The sequence below is a fragment of the Arvicanthis niloticus genome, chromosome 2 (assembly GCF_011762505.2).
Source record: "Arvicanthis niloticus isolate mArvNil1 chromosome 2, mArvNil1.pat.X, whole genome shotgun sequence".
Lineage (NCBI taxonomy): Eukaryota > Metazoa > Chordata > Mammalia > Rodentia > Muridae > Arvicanthis > Arvicanthis niloticus.
Genome location: NC_047659.1, coordinates 112276640 through 112298087, shown reverse-complemented (window position 1 = coordinate 112298087; position 21448 = coordinate 112276640). Strand labels below are relative to the sequence as shown.

At 39.2% G+C, this 21448-nt stretch overlaps 1 protein-coding gene across 12 annotated transcripts in view; it reads right to left on the bottom strand.

Annotated features, from left to right (window-relative positions):
* Nucleotides 1-21448, bottom strand: part of Macrod2 (mono-ADP ribosylhydrolase 2) — a 1857339-nt gene that overhangs the window by 144238 nt on the left and 1691653 nt on the right. The gene's annotated exons all lie outside the window — the stretch shown is intronic.

Below are 21448 nucleotides of genomic sequence, written 5' to 3'. Positions count from 1 at the left end.
CATCTTGAATTTACTCAAAAAATTCCCATTATGACTATAGTCCAAAAAAATCTTACTGGAGTCTTATTTTGGATTCAATTTTCTATTTTTTATTTTGGTCTTTATGCTTTTCCCAATACTCTGCTTTTTTTTTCCTTGTGTAAAGGTAGCACCTGCTCTAATGAATCTTCTCTAGAATATAGCAATATATACAGACATACAGACATACATATACACACATGCACACATATGCATGCCTACACATACACACACATATACACACACACATGCATACCTGCACGCACTTATACTCATACCCACAACCCCTCCATGAAGGCCTACACACAAACACACACACACACCCTAGTGCTGGGGATCTTATGCAAGGTCTCGTACTTTTAAGGTGGGTGCTCTACCACTGGGCATTCCTGGTAGCTCCAGTAACTACATTCTAAACAGCAATTTGTCAACAGACTCAAGGACTAGGGAAAAAAATTGTTGAGGATAGCCAATGGTGCTAAGTTAACACAAATATCAGAAACCACATCAGAAGACAGACAACATCTGCCTCTTCTCTCCTAGTGGTAGAGTGGGCCACTGCCAGTATAGGCAATGCTATGTACATGAAATGACATATGAATCTCTAGCTCAGGAATCTTCTGGCATGTTCTTTGTTCTTGCTGCCAAACTGGTCAATTTACATAAGTCTGCCCTTATCAGATGAACTCTTTTTGGATAATGTCGAAGGAATTCCAGCTGTTGCCTTTCCACAGAAATATGTTTGGTAAAAAAAAAAAAAAAAAAGAAAAAAGAAAAAAAAAGAAAAAAAAGGCATCAGACTGGCTTGTGATCAATGAAAACCATCTCTGCAAGCGCTGACACATTGAAATGACAGTCAGTTGCTTTGTGGGTCAATTTCCTCTCATGGGTCTCGGGGAAAAATTGCTAAATGCATGGGGCTCCTATGGACCTAAAGAGACAGATGTCCTTGAGGGTACAGAAACAGCACCAACAAGAAAAACTCAACAGCCCTACAGCCACCCCCTGAGGAAGGAAGGGTTTTAGGATTTCCCGTCTTCTTGACAGTTTGCTTATGAGATTAAATTACCTCTCCCCATTCTTTTTGCTACTATCAGACAATTCCTGCCTTGATAGAAGCAGTACTCCATTTTATGGACCTCCCAGAAGATCTGTAAGCATCAAAATGGGCTTGGTTTTTAACCTCTGTGCTACAAATAAGGGGTCGTTGTGGAAAGTGCAAGCTGCAATCGCAAGGAATGCTGTCCTATAACTGCAGATTTCAATCAAAACAAATCACGATGGAGCAAAAGACCTTTCCTATCACATGACAAACATTCAAACATATGCATTTGTTTTGGGGGCCATTCAAACCAACAGTGAGTTTAAAATTTTTCCAACACCAGGCTAAGAGAGGTATGATCAGGATCACTAGCAAGAACAAAAAATTATAGGAAGAAATGGTACATGCTCAAGATGAAAGATGACCCTTTAGAGTTTATTTCATTAAAGCTAAGTAAATTATACTTTTGGTCAGTTTTAATTACAACTAATAATGAGTCCTATATAGAAAATGTTAAGAGGGTTAAATAAAGACTGAGGAGTGGAGCTATTGCGATGAGGAGACAGATATGTACCTCATTTATTGACCCTCTAAATTATTCGTAGTTAGACAGCCCCCTTGATTGTTTGAATTGGCTGGTTCTTGATGGCGCATATGAAATGACTCAGGTTAACAAATATGAGCTGCTTTGGACTTGGAAATCAAATAGGAATATGTCACTACCTAACCAGTCTGGCAAACATTAGTTTCGATGCACTGCTTTGAGTTTCTTTCAACTTTATCTCTTCCTTACTTCTGTCAGCATGCCCTCATTAATCAAGTATGCATATTACATGGCCACTTTCGTAGACACCTAAGCTACATGATAAATTTTTTTCTAATGCCCTAGCAAACTTACAGAGCAGTAACCTTTTATTTTAATTTGGTTTTAAGAATTTTCATGTAAGTGGTTTTAAAGAGTAGAATTCTCTGTCTCTCTGTCTCTGTCTGTCTCTTTCTGTGTGTCTCTGTCTCTCTCTCTCTAGCACAATGATGCTCTTGAGATGAGCTAATGCTAAACAATGAAGATACAAATGCCAAGTTGTAAGACTGAATTCTTTTCCCCTTTAAAAGGCAAATTTGACACAAGTTTCCATTGTCACAGAAAACCTTTTTTGTGCCAATATTTAGTGAACAGAAAGAAAGGCTTACTGTCCGTCCATCCATTCTTCTCCCTGTGTTGGAGAAGGTTATTGTTATTCACTTGATGGATAGAAAGGCAAAATGCGTACTCAGGAAGACCATCACCTGCAGGTCTATAATTCTTTTCTGACAGGACCACATTAGTCATCTTAGTGACTTAATTTTTGAACCTGTTTCTGTCTCCCTGAAGGCATGAAAGAAATCCTATGTAAAATGTACCCATCCTGAAAGGAGGACTCCTGAGCTCTTTACCTAGAGTAAGATAAATTAGATCTCCTTAGGTAACTTGAGGGATGCGGAGGGAGGGGAGCCTTTCTCACTGAGCTGGGGTGGTGCAGTGACACACAACTAAAATACTTTCAAGGACAGCCTGAATATTGCATTGAATGCAGGAAAGCAGTGGTCTACAAACTGTAGCCTGGAGCCTTGTTTCGGCAAATATAGCCTGCAATCTAAGAAGGCATTTTACTTTTCTATAGGGTGGTGATAAAAAGAAATAAAAACAGGCTAGTAGTGGTGGCTCTAGCAATGGTGGCACACCTTTAGTTCCACCTTTAGTTGAGAGGTAGAGGCAGGCAGAGCTCTGAGTTCAAGGCCAACCAGGTCTACATTGTGAGTTCCAGGACAGCCAGGGTTGCACAGAGAAACAATATCGCAAAAAGAAAAAAAAAAAAAAAAAAAAAAGAAAAAAAAGAAAAAAAAGAAAGAAAGAAACAAGTCAAAAATTCTTTCCTATTTGGTCCAAAGTGTGCTGACCACAGCTTTAGAGTGAGCTAATAAAGCTACAGGAGTTGACTCAACTTAGGACTCTACACATGTGACCTCCTTGTTGAGGAGTGACAGTCTCTGTGATATAGGGTCAACTTGAACCTCTATTAAGATGACCTTCTGCCACCTCCTGTCTACCAGTGACACCACTTTCTGTAAACCAGCAACATCCCCAGATTTTTGATGACTCTGAGACCTTAGATGGTATTAGAAAGGACATTTGAGCTTAAGTCAATAAAATAATTTAATATTTGAGGAAATCTCAAAAAAAAATCTGGGTAGACTCATCTAGGAAGTAAGATGCCTTGGGATAAAAAACTGGAAAGATGTTTGGGATTATTATGGTGGTTTGGAAAATATGCCCACAAAGCCTCCTCCTAAGCCCTCTTTCTTCAGGAGAGGAAACTTCAATTCCACTCTCTATGCTGCAGTTATGGGTTTGGTTCTAATTAGCAGAGTGCAGCCAAAATCACAGTAAGGTACATTTACAATAGAATTATAAAATGACTGGCTACTGTAGTTCGTGCTGTTACTCTCACTCCCATGCTCTGGGGTAAGCCAGCCGCCATCATGAGGTTGCACATCAGATATGGGCATAAGAGAGGAGTACATAGCAAGAGAGTTCAATTTCCTAGCAATAGCCAGTGAAGGAAGTGTCAAGACTCAGCTTCCCACAAGGCAGGGGTGGGAGGATGAGGCGAGTGTGAGAGTGTTGGGCTGAGTGAATCAGGGTTCTAATGGGATCCATTCTCTGTAGTTCTGAGTGTGAAGAGTTCAATTTGGATTGAACACATTTATTTATATATATAAAACTTTATATAAAATTTGTGGCATGTGTAATGTGTGACACACACATATGTCATTTTCCTTCTTCCTATAACCTCCTGTAGACTGCATTTCATCATGATCAGTGTAGCTTACTAAATCCTCTGAGAAACCCTAACGGAGGCTGGTTTTTACATTTGCAGCTCACAGCAACCCGAAACTGTCTACAGAGAATTACCTTTTGGTAAAGCAAACTGCTTGCCTATAACCTTCTCTTTTCTCCCTCCCATCTCTTCCCTTTCATCTTTATTTACCAGGCCACCAGTCTCTCTTCTGCCTGCTGCCATTTTCTTGCCCTGTGCTCTCTGGGACATCACTGCAGAAAACATCTGTAGCTGCCTTCCTACCATTCTGATACCTCTATTCCTTGAGCTCCAAGAGACATAGGTGCAGATGTAACTCCCAGTGATGAGATTCCGCCTTCTTGCAGGAGCAGGAGGGAACAGGCACATGTACAAGATGAATTTCAAATGTGATCCCTACCTACACTGGCAGCTAGTGGTGTATAGGTTCCTTCACCATCAGATAGTTTCCCATCTTTTGAACAGTTCCTGTGACTTAGAATTTAGCTGTGAGGTAATAGAAATAACTATTTGGTCTTTGTCCCCAGCTCCTGGTACAGCCTTCTCAAGTCTCTATTAATTACCTGAATGACAGGAGCATCTTTTGTTATTTGGGATGTACTATCTCTATTTTCCTCACCTAAAAATACAGGGAGGTAGATGATGCTGTCCTTGTCTTGTGTTAATATTTATTATTTTTTATTTAATTAACTATTTTTCTGTTTGTTTGCTTTTTGAGACAAGGTAGCTTTGACTTTTTGAAACTCCTTTTGTAGACCACACTGGCTCTGAACTCATAGAGATTCCTGCCTCCAGAGTGTTGAGATTCAAGGTATCACACCTGACTACTTCATTAAAAATTTAATAAAAATGAGGATTTAAATTTTTGGCTCATATTTGAATACTACAGCTTCTTTGCAGCATTTAAAAACCACAGTGACACATTGCTGTTTTGCATGAGCCTGAAATAACCTTCTCCTGAAGACCTTCTCCTGAAGGTCTTCGCTAATACACAGGACAGAAAACTGCTGTGACATAGACTGAGCCAACCCCAGATCTCATGTGCTGGGGTCACGTTCTATCTCAGAAAGGAAATATATCAAACGTTCAATTCCACATGAGGCAGCAGCCCTAATAAAGAAAGGTGCTGAGGTTCCTGGCACCTATAACCATAATGTTCTGCTTTGGGAGACTATATATTGTCAACTTATACATGGACCCTTTATTCCAGGAAGAAGCCTTTAAACAAAGATTTTTTTTCTTAGTTAATCCCCAGAAGTAGGCAGCGCACTTCACATATGAAAAATGATTTGCAGTCACAGTAAGTCTTTATCATTTCCTTACTTATACTTTTGGCCACCGAAAAATATTTACTTAGTACCTAGTATTAAAAAAAAAAAAAAAAAAAAAAAAAAAAAAAAAAGGCCATTTCTCTAAAATACCCTAAGGCAGCAATTGTCAATCTCTGGGTCCTGACCCCTTTATGAAACCTCCATCCTCCAAAATATTTATATTATGATTCATAACAGTAGCAACATTACAGTTATGAGGTAGCAGTGAAAATAATTTTATGGTTGGGGGTTACTACAACATGAGGTGTGGCAGCATTAGGAAGGTTGAGAATCACTGGTCTAAGGTAGAGGGAATACAGATGAGCTAAGAATCTATGTTTACCTCTTTGCTCTCTCGATCTCTCTCTCTTGCTCTCTTGCTCTCATTCTCTTGTTCTTATAACCCAGGCTACTCTGACTAGAGTTGAATTTTGTAGCAGAAATCCATTACCCAGAAGATGAAAAAGTGGGCAATAGCCCGTAATAACTGACAGTTTCTCATCATAAAAAGCAAAGAGCGTTCTATAAACCTGAGAAGAAAGACACAAACAAACAAGTGTGTCCCCAACTTGTTGTGTCATAATTTGCAGGAAACTGGCTTTTTATTTCTTTTCTCAGCTGAGACTTCACTGTTAGCTCAGAGCTTACGGATCTTTGGGCTGGTACCTGTTGAAAAAATAATGGCAGATTTACTGAAGGGAAGGCAGTGTGAATGGCTAGAAATTTCTAGACAGGAGAAAAGGAAAAGCTAAATACTTTTAGGGGAAAAAACACATATAGCAGAGAAATAATAATCTGAGCATAATTTCTCTGGGAAACCAGAATTACTTCCTGCCCTCAATGAACATAATTGTGTGGGATTGAGTTTATTTTAAGCTCTATATTCAGAAATTTGAAAAAAAAAAAAAAAAGAAAGAAAAATCATTTGTTTTCTGGAATTTCTCCTGTAGAGAAGAAGGAGAAATGGGTGTCTATTACCCCAAAGCTGCAGTGGTCATCCTCCATAAGAGAGATGAGACCTACCATTTTTCCCATGTTCACTCGATCTTCACACATCAGACTTTATGCTTTTTCTTCTCTATATTTTCCTTATAACCCTTGACCAATTTCTTGAAGAGTAAGCATTATTATTCCTATTTTACAAATAATAAAACTGAAGATTAGGGGCACTCCCAGGAGTCTGCAAAGTGGGTTAGTGGTAGAGATGAGTTTCAAACTGAAATCTGGATGCCCTGACAACCAGGCATAACGCCATTCCAACTGACTATAGAGAAAACTTCTCCCTGTGAATTGGATGCAAGTACTCAGTGTTGTGTAATTAAAGTTTATGCAGAATTATAGTTCAATTGGAATTTAACTGAATATCTGAGTCCAGCATTCTTTGTGGAACTGTTGTATTTTCCGTTTTAGGGGTTGCATGTGTTTCATATTCCATATTTTAATAATCACTGTTTTGGTATCCCATAACCCTTTTGAAGGCATTTTGGCTTAAGATATGTGATGTCTTTGTGGTCAGTAGAACTAGATTCCTTCAAACCTGTCCACATCACACTGCATACTTAGAAATGCAATAGAATGTCAAGGAGCACATGTGAAAAAGCAAAACCCTGGGATTGACTTCAAAAGCTATAGCCTAAATCTCAAAATAAAGTCAGAAACCCATAAACTGACTCTTTGTGTTATTTCTAATGTCCATCTTCTGTGATGTATCCATAGGAAAGTGTGAGCAGAAAAACTGCGCAGAAGGGCCCGTGTTACTGAAAGGTATTGTTAGTAACGTTAGCAGATGACAAGTTCCAGCACTCCCTAATTTAATGGGCACCAGACAAGGAAATCCGGTTCCTAAACACCAAGAGGGAACTACTTCTGTGTGGCTGCCAATGCATAAACATCTAAGACAAGGTTACCAAACCACCCAAAGAATTTCTGAGTCAACAGAAGCTCAGGTTTCCCCAGTGCCTGGGGCAGCCCTGAAAATGAAGCCAATACTTTTGACTTTGCTTTAACCCACCATCAAATAGCTTGGGGATACAGGATGACAGTTAAAAATTTAACAGCCAAATTTTAGTAGTTCCACACTGCCTTCCAAATGTTCTCTCTGGCTAACAGTACTGTTGGGTGCTGTGAGTTTCTCTCATATGTTCTGTGCTCAGTTTTCTCCCTAAACCCTCCCTAAAGTCCTTCCCTGGGGACTTAACCCAGTCATCACAGTCATGGTCCACATCTCTACTGCACTGCTGTTTCTTCCCTCTGTGTTCCCCCACTCCTCCCACCAGTCACTGGTCCTTGCTCTGTTTGCTTTCACTTGGCAACAATTATGTAGCACTTTGTATTTGTCACTGGTTGGGTATAGCTTTTCTGTAGCCTTTCTGCACACCTCCAATTGCCTACATGGGATTCTTAAGTGGTGTCAACATTCCTTTGAGAAAAGTCCCTTTGATCTGTTAGGATGATTGAGCAGCAATGGAACTGGGGCAGGGAACAGACAGCAAACTATTTCATTACATACAGCATTATGGTCTAAATTCCTATTATTTTTTTTCTTTTAAAAAGGTATAGGACACAAGACTTCAACCACCAGTTAGGATTTACTGACAGTGGATTACAAATAAGACATCCATTTTTCCACCTGATTGTTGCTTTTTTCCCATGAGTCCAGATGCCACTGATCATGCTTTTCCCCCTTTCCCTTTCCCAGACTCAGAGTTGTCAGGGGACCCATGCCTAGATAGAACATTGAATATCCCTGGCCATGGTGATAAATTCCAGGGTAGACCTGATAAAATTTGGCCAATCAGAAATAACAAAACACAGCTTTAGTACTTTCATTGATACTATTGCAAAACGGTAGATTGTTCTCATTGGGCTGATGGGACTAAAGCTTGAAGTTATCTTGGCCCTAGAGGGGTAGAATATAAGGAAGATGCAGTCAGAGGATAGAGACAAGAGAGTCTTGCAATGGTTGAAGTTTCTAAATCCTTATCATGTGAACTCTTCAGATGCAGATTTCTCTAAAGGCCTTTGAAATAACTTTTCTGTTCTTGACTGAGTCTCTTGGCTTATTGTAACTACACAGTAGGCTGCCTATGCTTCTCATACTTGCTTGCTGGCCAGTAATACGCTGAACAATTGAAAAACCACTGATCTACAAGTACAGAGTCATATGTACAATCTCATGAGCTCATATCAGGGGTTTACACATCATCAAAAACGGACCTACTAAGTGTAGCACAGGATATGATGCTATTTTCTAAGACCTTCCAGGAGCTATTCTGGGATTGCCTCTTGCTTGGCTCCATCCATTTTTAAAGCCCATCTCTTAGAGAAAAAGTACAGTGTCGAACACACACACACACACACACACACACACACACACACACCAATTCCTCTGACTTGGCTTCTTCATCATAACCTCCAATTTCTTATTACTTTGCAGATGGCACAGATTCAAAATGGAAATTTTCATACACAAAGGAAGAATAACTCTTGAAATAAGCCTCAAAGCCATGGAAGACTTGAAGCTCACACTTGATTTAGTGGTGCTGCACAGACAGCAGAGTGTGACTGTCCTCTTAGCAAAAGCAATGGGATTTGGAGTCAGCAGATTTTTGTGGAAGAATGACTTTAAACCGGAAACACAAACGATGAGTCTACGGCTCTATGACTGAATTTCAACCTTTCACAGGACCAGGGGAAACACATCATCAAGATCATAAAATTAAATCCTTCAGGTGACAGGCACCAGAGATTTAGTGAGATTACTACTCATCATAGACAGGAAGCCACAGCTTTCGTTGCCCCAGCTTAAGTCACTGTGATCTCCTCATTCTGGGCTGTAGACTTCAGCCTTCACATCCGTGTGTCTCTACTTACTGTTTTTTTAGCAGGAACCAATGTTCTCTTCTGAACTCATTCCACAAGTGTTCAAAGTTATTGACTTAATTGTGAATGTATGGTAGAGACTAGAGTAGATTGTGTTTCCCTAAAAAGGCAGCAGTAGTAGCAGCAGCAGCAGTAGCAATAGCAATAGTATATGTTCTATTCCATATTTCTTTTAATTTTCTTATTTATTTGAAAATGTGGGTTTGCTTTCATCAAGAAGTGGGGCCTCTGTTCTCTCCCCTAGAACCTGAAAGAAACTGTTAACAACCTCAATTGACAGAGTGAAAACAATGTGTAGTGATGTTCTGGTTTGCTTTTTATTGCTGGGATAAAAACACCATGACCCAAAGCAACCTGGAGATGAAAATGTTTATTTAAGTTTACAGCTCTTAGTCCATCATGGAGGGAAGCCATGGCAGAAACTGAAGCAGAGGTCATAGAGAAAAATCTGTGGCCCTTTGTGGTTTATTAGAAAACTGTGATGTTATTCTTGGTTGTCAACTTGACTACATCTGGAACTAAAACCTGAAAATGAAGGGCATACCTGTGAGGGATGTTTTGCTAAATTTGAAGTAGAAAGACTCACTTGTTATCTGGACCTCTGAGTTAGAAAGACACACCTGTAATCCATAGTTTTTTGAGTTGGGAAAAGACATGTCTTTAATCTAGAGCTCGAGGTGGGAAGACACATCTTTAATATGGCCACACATTCTGGACCCGATATAAGAACATGGGAGAAAGAAGTTTTCACTCTGCATACCAGTGCTCACTTTGCTAGCACATTCATATCTTTACTGGCTTTAAAACCTAGTTCTTCAGGACTCCAGCATATACTGAAGATCTGCTGAGACACCCAACCTTGTATACTGAGCAACTACTGGATTCTAGGACTTTCCATTAATAGCCAACCATTGTTGGGTTAGATGGACTTCAGTCTGTAAGTCACTCTAATAAATTCTCTTCACACACACATACACACAATTTATATGTGTACATATATACTTTTATAGAATGAATATATATTCATGTAAGTTTATATATTCATATGTATAGGTATATTTATATGTATACATTATAAAATGAATATATATATATATATATATATATATATATATATATATATATTCTGTAAGTTCTGTTATTCCAGAGAACCTGACTAATAAATCAATACAACAACCAGGAGGATCTTCCAACGTATGACCACCCACACTTGTCTGGGTCCTCCCACATCAAGCATTAATCAAGAAAATACCCTGCACAGATTTGCCTACAGGCTAGTCTAATAAAGACATTTTCTCAATTAAAGTTCTCTCTTTCCAGGATTTTAATTTGTGTCATGTTGACAAACATCCAGCACAGGTGGACATGAAGATGACTGAGCTATCAACACAGAGGTACATTTCGAAAGACAAACATAGCTACTGAGTATGGTTTAAAACAAGAGAAAATCTCCCAGCAAGAGGAGAGAAGGGAGTTTAGTTAATGTATGGTTAAAGTGGGGTTTTGAGGCCAAGTTCCAGAAGATGATGGGGATTGCAGCAGGAAGAGAACTGCCAGCGTCCCAGTGAGAAGTAGATCAAAAGTGTGAAGAGTTTAATGAAGGAGAAGTTTAAGTGATGTAGGTCGAATCAAGGGATCAATGAAGCTCGGTGAAGCTCCCCAGGGATCGTCAATGGAAGGAGCCATCACCAACTTCAGCACCAGAAGTGGTTCAAACTGAACAATAGCTGCAAGTGAAAAGGCCCACCTACAAATTTCCTAAAGAAGGTGGTGTTTGCTCACCGGACAAGAATAAATGCTCTTGTGCTCTTCCTCTGACCCCGAGGGAATCCCTGCGGGTGCTGTACAGGGAAGGAAACCTCACAGAGATAAGAATGAAGCCTAGTATAGATTGAATTCATCAACTTGGATCCAACATCTTCAGGGAGTCTAATAACTGGCAGTTTATTCCCCATGGGTTTAAGCGTAGAATAACATGGAAAAAAGTTTCCTGGTGTAATATAACCCCTGTTGCACAAGGAAGCATAATTATATTGAAACTCAACTCAGGGTGCCATTTCTTCCAAGATGATGGGTTCTATAGATACCCTACCTATACTATACTAGCTTAAAGGCCTAAGAGTCTGGCCTGGTCTTGGTCATTTAGAGAGTGTAGACATCTGGGCTATTAGCCATCTCTGATCCTGGTAATGAGGAGTCTCTGGCTGTAACTGCCATTTCAATTACTCACCACCTCTGGTCCTGGTTATAGGAGCTTGATATGGCCTGGCCCAACAGATAACACAGATCTCCAGACTGTTAATGACTTCTAATTCTCTGCTTTCTGGATTGCAGAACAGGTTTTTCATTTTTATCATTGGAAAAATAATCTTGTGTGCTCAAACATTCCTGGTTTCTCTAGAGATCTGTGGGCTCAAGGCCCTTTGTGCTGTATTTCAAACATGACCCCACTAGTCTCCTGCAAAAAATTGCCACTATGCTAGTCTATGACTTCTAAACAAGAACCAGACATTTGTTCATTGTCAGGGTAACACACACACATGTACACGCACATGCACATGCACACTCACACGAAAACAAAAGTCCTTAATTGTTCTAAGCTCCACCAAAAGGCTGAAATATAAAAAGACTGAAGTATAAAAATGTTCAGTTATGCTATGAAAATTTCATTAAAAAAGAACAAAAAAGTACAAAATCCTTCTTAGGAAGCATGAAAAATACAAAAGAAAGTGGCTAAACAACCCAAAGCTGGAAGGAGAGAGAGTCTAGTAAAGGGGTCATTGCTTCAAAATACAAAACAGGTTGGAGAGTGATCTGATAGTGCAAACAGAGGGGTTGTTCATACAGGCCTTCCTAACATACATCTTGATCTTTATACACAGAACTAGACAGTTGTTTCATCCAGGGACTCATCAACCTGGCAGAGAGCCCAGCAAGAAATAGCAGGATTGTGTCCATATCACAATGGATCGTGCTGTGTGCTCAGCAGATAAAAGCATTTGCTGCCAATCCTGGTGACCTGAGTTTAATCCCTGGGATCCACATGGTGGAAAATAAGAACCAACTCCTAAATTGTCTTCCAGTATCAACATGAGAACTGTGGTACCTACACACACACACACACACACACACACACACACACACACACACACACACGGTGTAGAGAGAAACAGACAGAGACAGCAACAAAGGACAGAGACAAGAGACAGAAAGGTAGAGAAAAAAATTATGTATTAAAAACTAATGTCTTTATAATTACTGGCAAACAATAATTATTAAATTAGTAAGAAACAAATAAAGTGATGGTTATAAATATAGAAAAAATGTTTAATGAACTTTGCCAATGTAGAAATGACATTTGTCTCACATGCACTATTTTTATAAAAATAGAACTTATATCTACATATAATGACATGATTATATGTTCATATGTGCATTAACCCATTGCTAATTTGTTTCATATTATATAACAAGAAGGGAAAATTGAACAATATAACAGAATGAAGACTTTCGGAAATTCTGAATCCCAAACAAACCGAAAGCCTGAGTGCCTGATTGTGATGCTGCCTCTCACCCTTAGACAAACACTGTTCTGGAAAGTTTAGCCAAAGCTGGGCAACTTGCTGTAGTGATTATAGCAGTGACCAGGGATGTGGCAATCAGAAGCAGTCAGAGAGAAGGCTTCATCTCCATAGTTATCCACCAAGAACAACTGATAATGTTTTTCGAACAGTCACTCAAACAACTGCCACCCAAAACTAATTTCCAAGTATCCATTAAAGTAGGGACACCTCTTGAAGACTCAATGAATGTCAAATCTAGGTCAACAAGAAATCATGAATCCATGGCAACATAAATGAATAAGTTAATCAACTAATTAATGAAAAGTTCAAGAAGCAATGTGATGTTTACATGGTTATGGTTTCATTAGAGTCTCCTGTAAGATACTCATCAGCTACAGAGCATAAAATAGCTACCCAGGTAAGAAGCCTCTTAGACACCACCGCAATCAAATGAACATTATCCTAATGAGACACACTGAAACTGTGCAGATCCCAGAGGATGTTGTTTTAACAGCAGCTGCAGCAGCAACAACTACAACCACAAACAATGACAACAAACAAAACAGAACAAAAACAACCCCCCCTCCAGTCACAGCTGAGAGAAGACTGCAAAGATATTGACCCCTTGTCATGGAAAAACGACAGATAAGCATAAGCTACAAATAACCATACATTGCAACTGTCTTACTGTTCAAAAGTGTGAAGAATCCTACAGTCAAATTCTATCAGAAGAGCTGTTCCAGGGTGAAGGATGAGGACACATGACAACAAGGTCCCTTGACTTTGCAGAGGATCTTTAGCTTATAAAGAACATCACTGGAGAATGGGTGAAACCTTGTTAGGGTGTGAACGTAGAACTGTGTCAGCGTTTATGCTGATGGTTTTTGTATTAGCGTTCATGCTCGTGTGTGTGTGTGTGTGTGTGTGTGTGTGTGTGTGTGCATGTGTGTGTGTGTGTGTGTGTGTGTGTGTGTGTGTGGTGTTTGAGTATGTGTGTACTCACATGCACATTCATTCATCCTTACAGGTACATGTGGAAGTCAGAACTGATGTCAGATACCTTTCTCAATTGCTTCTACAACCTTAGTTTTTGAGACAGGGTCTCTCATTGAATCTGAAGTGTGATGTTTTGTCTAGGCTGGCTGGCAAGCAAGGTGCCAGGATACACACGTTTCTGTACTCCCTGCCTCTACCCCTGCAAACCCCAAACACTGGTGTTACATGCATGTTGGAGATTTGAACTCAGGTCCTAGCACTTGCACAGGAAAGCACTTTCCCTTTCTAAGCTGTCCCCCAGTCCCTGCTTTTGATCTTTCATAAGAGCAATTGTCCATGCCCTTAGAAGATCCTTAGTGAGATATCTGAAGACGAGGGATGCCAGACACTTGGCAAGTGACCTCAGATTATTTAGGAAGAAAGTTTATTTATGTTTCTTGCTTCTTGTTTTGTAACTGTACTTGCAGATTGTTTGTGGGGAACTCCCAGAAGGAATGGTAATTCTGAATCCAGCCTCCTACACTTCCAGATTTGCTGAAGGGTGGATCTAGTGGCAAAACCTGTACTGTCAGCATTGGCCACAGTGGCTGCCTTAGACAGAATGAGCAAGTCTCCCCAGAGGAGTGGTTTCAGCTGTTCAGGAGCACACAGCAAAAACGCTCTGTCTTTCCCCTACATGAGCACCGGCTTCCTTCCCCATCTCCATTTCCTCACAAACCACATGCCTTCCTTTTTCCTGCCAGGGGCACAGGGTGTTAGTGCTGAGTGGAGAATTCTCAGGATGAGAAAATGACAAATGATCCCAGTGGATTAGCTCGCATTTGTGCCCAAGAAGGACAGTGTGCCTGAGTTTCTGTGCATCACTCCAGCCAGACTGATCCCTAGGGGTGAGCTCACTCCTCAGACTGCCTCTGATGGCTGCAGAGTGACAAGTGAGAGGAAAGACTAGCCACACTTAAGCGAGGCCTTAGGAGACTGTGTCCAGCCAATTCTGATATAGGTAGACAATTTTAGGGCTCTCACTGGTACAGTAGAATGGCATTGTTTCACTGCAATAGAAAACAGAGATTATGCAATACAAAAGGAAACCCTCATGTGAAGATCCTATACTGTTTCTTTTTGTAAGCAGTCCCCTTTAAGAAATACACACACACACACACACACACACACACACACACACACACAAAACACAAACTGTTGTCTGTTGAAAAGTTAGTGCCTAATATTACAAGTCCTCAATTGTCCTATCGTCATGGTGCCAGCATGAAGGTGGGAGGGTCACTCTAATGCTGCACCCCTATATCTGAGGAATGAGTTTTCAATTAAACAATGACAAATGGATATGAGTCACTAATAGGGCATCCTTACTTAGTTCTAGATTAAAGTAGATGAATTGAATGTTTAAACAAATATTGTCCAAATAACTCACAGGCATTTATAGGACTTTTAAAAAGATACTTTTAAAATGACTATAAAAGATGATCTGTAGGGATCTGTTAAATAGATTCTTTGATTGGCTTACTTAGAATCAACTTTGATAAAGTCTTCAAACATGGACAGGGTTTGGTCCCCAGCCAGGACCACATGCTGGCTCAAAACCATCCGTAACTTTAGTTCCAGAGGACATAACCCACTCTTCTGTTCTCTGCAGTTGCTAGCTATGCAGGTAGCACACAGACATATTTGCAGACAAAACACCCATACATGTAAAATAAAATGACTAAATTAAAAAAAGTATTTGAGGAAACTTCTCCCCATTTGTCACTAGAGTAGGTGGCCCTACATGTTCTCAGAAGTTCATGTGGCCATGAAAAGCATGACTCAAGAGATTTTAAGCTAAGGATATAAATATTTACTGGGCATATAGGACAGAGCTCACAAAGTATCAGTTTTTATATGTCTTAGGTTAATGTAGATTTTCCGAGTTTGATATCTAAAAGAAATGCTATATATAATAACATGGAGGATTACACTGCATTAGCAGATAAAAGAACAATTTAGCATCCTGTTTCCTAGATTAGGTTTGTTTTCACTAGCTATCCATGACAGCTTCCTCTTTCCTGGTGAGTACATAAAATACTCAGTGAATAGTACTGAGTATAACTGGCATGAGAATGGCCATGTCAAGAACCCCAGTGCTTGGTCCCATGCAAACAGCAAGGCCTTCCTCTGGTCCAAGTTTGACAGTATGTGCAGAAAATCTCAACACAGGTTCCTATTCCTGGATGACTGAAGCCTGAGACTACTCCCCTACCTGGGATTCCAGCTCCTCTATATTGGAGCCTACTATTTTTTTCATTTCCCTGTTGACTCAGTCAGCCAATCCTAAAGCCACAGTCATAGCAAACCCCTCTTCTTCTCTTCATTGTTTTTTTTTCCCTTGTTCCCTGAATGTGAAAGTCACAAATGGCAGCGACTTCATGATCATCACTTCATGGGGAAGGTTCTGGTTGAAACCAACAATGTGGTGGCAGAAAAGCACCATTCATGAGGGAATGAGTGCGTGAGTATCCAAATCACCTAAGATAATCTCTGCACTCAGCTAAGTTTCCTGGTTAATAATTTATAAGGTAAATACAATAAGAGGTTAAAAACTCTGACTTACAAAATAGGATAATTACAGCACATTATAGAAAAAGTTATCTAAAACTCACAGGGTTGCTTATTTCTGGATTTTGTTTCCATTTGATATTTTTAGGCCATTGTTAAACATGACTGAAGTCTCAGAAAGTAAAAACACAGGTGAGACTAGGGGCACTACTTTAACTCCCTCTGGATGCTGGGGACCTATGCTGACATGTGTGTAGGAGGATGCTGTGAGGAACCTTGGTACCATCTTTTAGCCAGACTGCAGAGGATCTTGTCCATTTTGCATTACAGGCTTACCGATACTTCAGGAAGCACACCCACCTCTGTGTGGAAGTCATTTGGCTTCATAAACATCTTGAGGGGACTTTAGAGGATGCTGCTGCAGAGTTTAGCAGCCACACTTTGAGGAACACTAACCTAGGAGAACAGGACCCTAGGGAGAAGAGAAAGCCCTGGTTCCAGCATCTTACAGGAGGAAGAGACCTGGAGGGCTGACAATCACTATCTAAGCAGCAAGGTATGCTTCAATGCCCATAACCAACGACCACATGTCCTTCATTCCCTGACCTAGTCTGTGCCCTCCCTGAAGTTTTGGAAGTAATAAGTGGAGGTAGAAAGCTTTCTATTCTGTGAACTTGTAAAAATGTTTGGATCAAGTGCTTTCTTGGGAAGCATAATTTGAAGAGCAGACCTGAGGGAGAGCAAGCAGATAGGGAGAAGGTCTATTTTTAACTAATGCAGTGGTGTGAGGGAGAGGGGTGATGAGTGAATGAACTTAAGGAAAGTATGAGAGAAAGCCCAGTGACATGGGAGAACGAGTCAGTGCATTTTAAACATGACTCTAGCTACAAAATATTTTTGATCATATTAATAGAAGTTTCAAGGATTAATAAACAAAACGAGTGACGTTTTATGGGAGGGGACTTTCCTTGTTATAAATTCACTATGTTTCAATTCATTAGCTCGCATTTCTATCCAGTAAATACGACACTGGGTACTTGTTATATAGCATCTGGTCCAAGCCACCCTAAGGTCACACAAAGGCAGGGTCATTCTTTTCATTTTAGTGCATGGGAAGATGAGCCTTAGGTTAGAAAAACTTCCCAAAAAGGAAACCAGAATTTGAAAATGCAAGAGGTCTGCTCACATTTTCTCATGCATTCATGTCTAGCAGGGACCATATATCTTCTCAACAACCAATGTGGGATAGTTCCAAATGAGAGAGAGAACAATGCTGACAAACGACAATGACAATAGGCATATTAAACTGGGAATGCCTCTTGTTCAAATAAGATATGTGGCTCCTCTCCCCTGGCAAGCTCAGCCTTCTCACTGTAGAGAAAGTCTCGATGCTGAAATTTTCTAAGTTCGATTGGGAATATGAGTGTTAATCCTGCATCATGCCCAGCTACATGAAATGAGTAACTGTGGGGGGCAGAGCCTAAAAACCAAGTGGATCATTGGCTGTTTCCGCTGACAGAGGAAGGCTCCAAATGGTCCCAGATTATGGCTAATATAGAGTAAATTGAAAGCGAGATGGTGGTGGAACATTTATTGAATTCTAATTTTTTTCCACAGAAATTTAGTTTGTTTAAAGTCACAGTATTTTTAAATCTACAGGGCGAAACAAAGCTTTTCTTTGTGAGAAAGCTGTCATCCTCGTTTCTGCCTCCTCAGAGCTGGTCAATTACTGAACTCCTTTGAGTGATGGAAAAGTCAGAATTATGACTGCCTGATTTTACCCTTCACTGCACTTGTCAAAAAAATTAAATTAAAGATCATGCTTATGAATATAATGCATGAACTGCTGGATGGCCTTCTGCGAGACAGAATGCCCCTTCCATCTAGCCACTCACCAAACAGCATGTCACACAATACTCTAATATGCAAAGGAAGTAATAACACAGAGAGGAAATTCCGCCTCTCAGGAAATATGAGGTACATGTTCAAGGACTCAGAAAAAAATTATTTTAGTAAAAGTTAATAACTCTAATGCTAACAGAATATTCAAACTAATATGCTTTCTTATTTCTGAAAATGTTTCCACAAAGAATTTCACCTGACTGAAGAGATCATTCATATTTTAATGTGCAATATAACGCTGATTTAGGATCACACAAGAGTGAGATTTCTTGAAAAGGGAGCATCCATGAATACTTGCTGAATATTCCCTGCAGACACAACTGCAGAGCAGGAGTCAAAAGAATAGTGCAGCATATAAAACTATGATGGAAAGGTGGCAGCAGCCTAGTAATTTTTATAGATGAAAATCTGCTTTTATTTTATAAATGTGTATTACATACTATATGTATGATATATGATATATTACATGTTATACATTATATGTTATATATAATGTATTGTATTCAATCATACATATGCTTACACAAATATTTCCCTCTGTTAAGATAATTTCTTGGGTCAATTACAAACACACACACATACACATAAGAGAAAATAAACAACAAACCATACCTATTTATGTGTATGAACTAAGAATATAATGTGTATGTACATTTATAGATATGCATGCATTTATAAATATAGTTGTATGTGTGTGATTGTTATATTTATCTATTTTTTTAAAATCAGTGTTTCATGTAATTCCTGGAAGGTTGCCAGCAATACGATTTCTGGGCTCAGCTCAAGTTTCAGAACCTGTTGGGTTGAGATGAAATCCTGGGTGTACATGTCAAACATACACCCTTGGTGATGTCAGCGATGCAGATGAGGACTGTTTGAGTCTCAGTGAGCTGAAGATGTAAAGCATAGACAGGTCATGCTTGTGTCATGAGTGTAGTGGGAAATTATCCCATGTCAGCTTTAACATTATATGCAGTCTATGTAATTACTCATTCATAAACATGACCAAGTAAAACTGTTCAGTCAGATATGTATCCGTCTTCCTAAATGGGTATCTTCAGAAAATTCAGAAAGTCAGATGTAAATAAAAGAGCTCATAAACTGACTATAAAAATTTCCCACAAATGAAAGTCCAAGAAAATGCCAAAAAGAAAACAAAGAAGGAAATTAATGTAAACATAATCTTATAGAAGCTAAAGCCACAGAACAGCACATGTAGTGAAACCAGGTACTAAATGGACATGCGTGGTGAAAGCAGACACAGACGTGGACATGCTCAGTGAAACCTAACACGAAGTGGACATACGCACTGAAAGCAAACACGGAAAGTGTATTCTAAGTCACTGTTGACCTAAATGTATTTGCAAATAAAATGTGAAAAAAGTCAGGGGGTACTGTAATGAGAAATTAAGTGAATTAAACATCACATTGAATAGGGATCAGTAGAAAATTAGAAAATATAATAACAGACTTGAAAAATGAACCAGAAGGCATCTGAGGAAGGAGAGAGGAAAGGAGTGTGTGTGGGGGAAGTGGGAGCTGGGGAGAGGCGGGGCAGAGCCGAGCACACGTGGTTAGAATCCAGAAAGTATTGAGAAATAATAGAGAGCCGGGATAGGGTAATATTTTAATATTTGGTGAGGAAGGGAGTGCGCAGTTTTAAAACTAACAAAAGATACCCATCTCCGAATCAAAAAAAAATCAGTAAATACCAAAAAGGAAATAAAAGAAACTGTGTATCTAAACACATCAAGTTGAAACCACAGGACAAAATAGCTGGAGGGGCAAGACAAAGGGGGGAAAAAAGCAACAATTAAATGAGAAACTACTTCTCCACAAGCACAAAATAGATACAATTCGAGGGAAAGTTTTGAAATGTTACAACCATCACATTCAACTTTTTATTCAGAAAAAAATAACATCAAATTAAATACATTTACCACATAATAAAGTCAGATTTCACCAAAGAGAAGATACAATGTGTTTCTCAAGGACTGAGGAAGAGTGTTTTTCCATAATGGTGTCAATTCTTTCAATTATTTTGTGAGAATTAGGAGTTGGAATGAACAAAATTGTCATTAACCATATGTGTGTGCATATATATCTATGTGTGTATACATAATATATGTTTAATATATAATATTAATTATAACATAACATTAACATATTAAATTGCTAAATATTAAAGTTATTAAATTACATTAATATTATAATATAATAAAATTATATTATGTATATATCAATATAATATAATTAATATATTACATATTAAACAATTTTTAAGATGTATTGGTTTCTGCCTACATTACCAGATGCTAGAAATTCAATTAGTGGCTTGAAACTACCAATAATGTTAATCATGGCATACTATTGCCATGTAGTCATGAGCTATCAGTCAAATTGTTTTGTTTTTGTATTTAAAAAGTCCAAATGTAAAGGTGTAGTCAGAAACTGAGTTTTTTGGTGCTCAATATTTTAGTAAAATATTTACTAAAATAATAATGCTTCCATTAAAGCTATAATGGCATTAACTTAATTTCCTCTGGGGTGCACACAGATGGCTCAGCATTGAAAAGTACATACTGCTTTTCCAGAAAAGCCATGTTTGGGTCCCATGTGGGCATGCCTGGATGCTCACAACTACCTGTGTCTCCAGCTCCAGAAAACGAGTACCTCTGGCCTCTGTGGGTACTTTCCCTCACACAGACTGACCCCTATGCAAGCAGAGACCAGCATGCACAATTTTTGAAATATTAAATCAGTTTCCAAAATTTCCAGGGGGAAAGGGTTATGTATGCTCTGTCATTTTCAAAGGAAAAGAAAGGGCAGTGATAAACTGCGTGACTTTGGGTTTGTTTAAGAAACATTTGTAGCTTGTGCTCATTTTTAAAAAGCCTAGTACAAAGAAAATTCTTAATTCTGGACTTAAATACAGTTGTTATGATTAAACGACACTGGAAAACCCCAGTGAGTTTGTTTCCTTTGACCCTTTCAGAGGATGTGAGCTGAAAACCACCTATCACTGTGAGGCTGGGAAGCCCAACAGGAAACTAAAGGAAAAGAAGTTATATATAAAATGGAAGGAAGATGGGGAGAGAGAACACTAACCGGGAAACTACTGCAAGCTCTAAACACGTAGCAGAAATAAGGGGCGTGGTCTATACTGCAATGTGCTCCCCATCCAGGGAACAATATTCTGCTTCTGGGCATGTAAAACATATTGCCCCCCTTCACTGAATTATGAGGGGAATGAAAAATATGAACAGTGCTGTGTATGGGTACAGATACATACACTATTGTCAAATAGATACACCAATAAAATAAGAG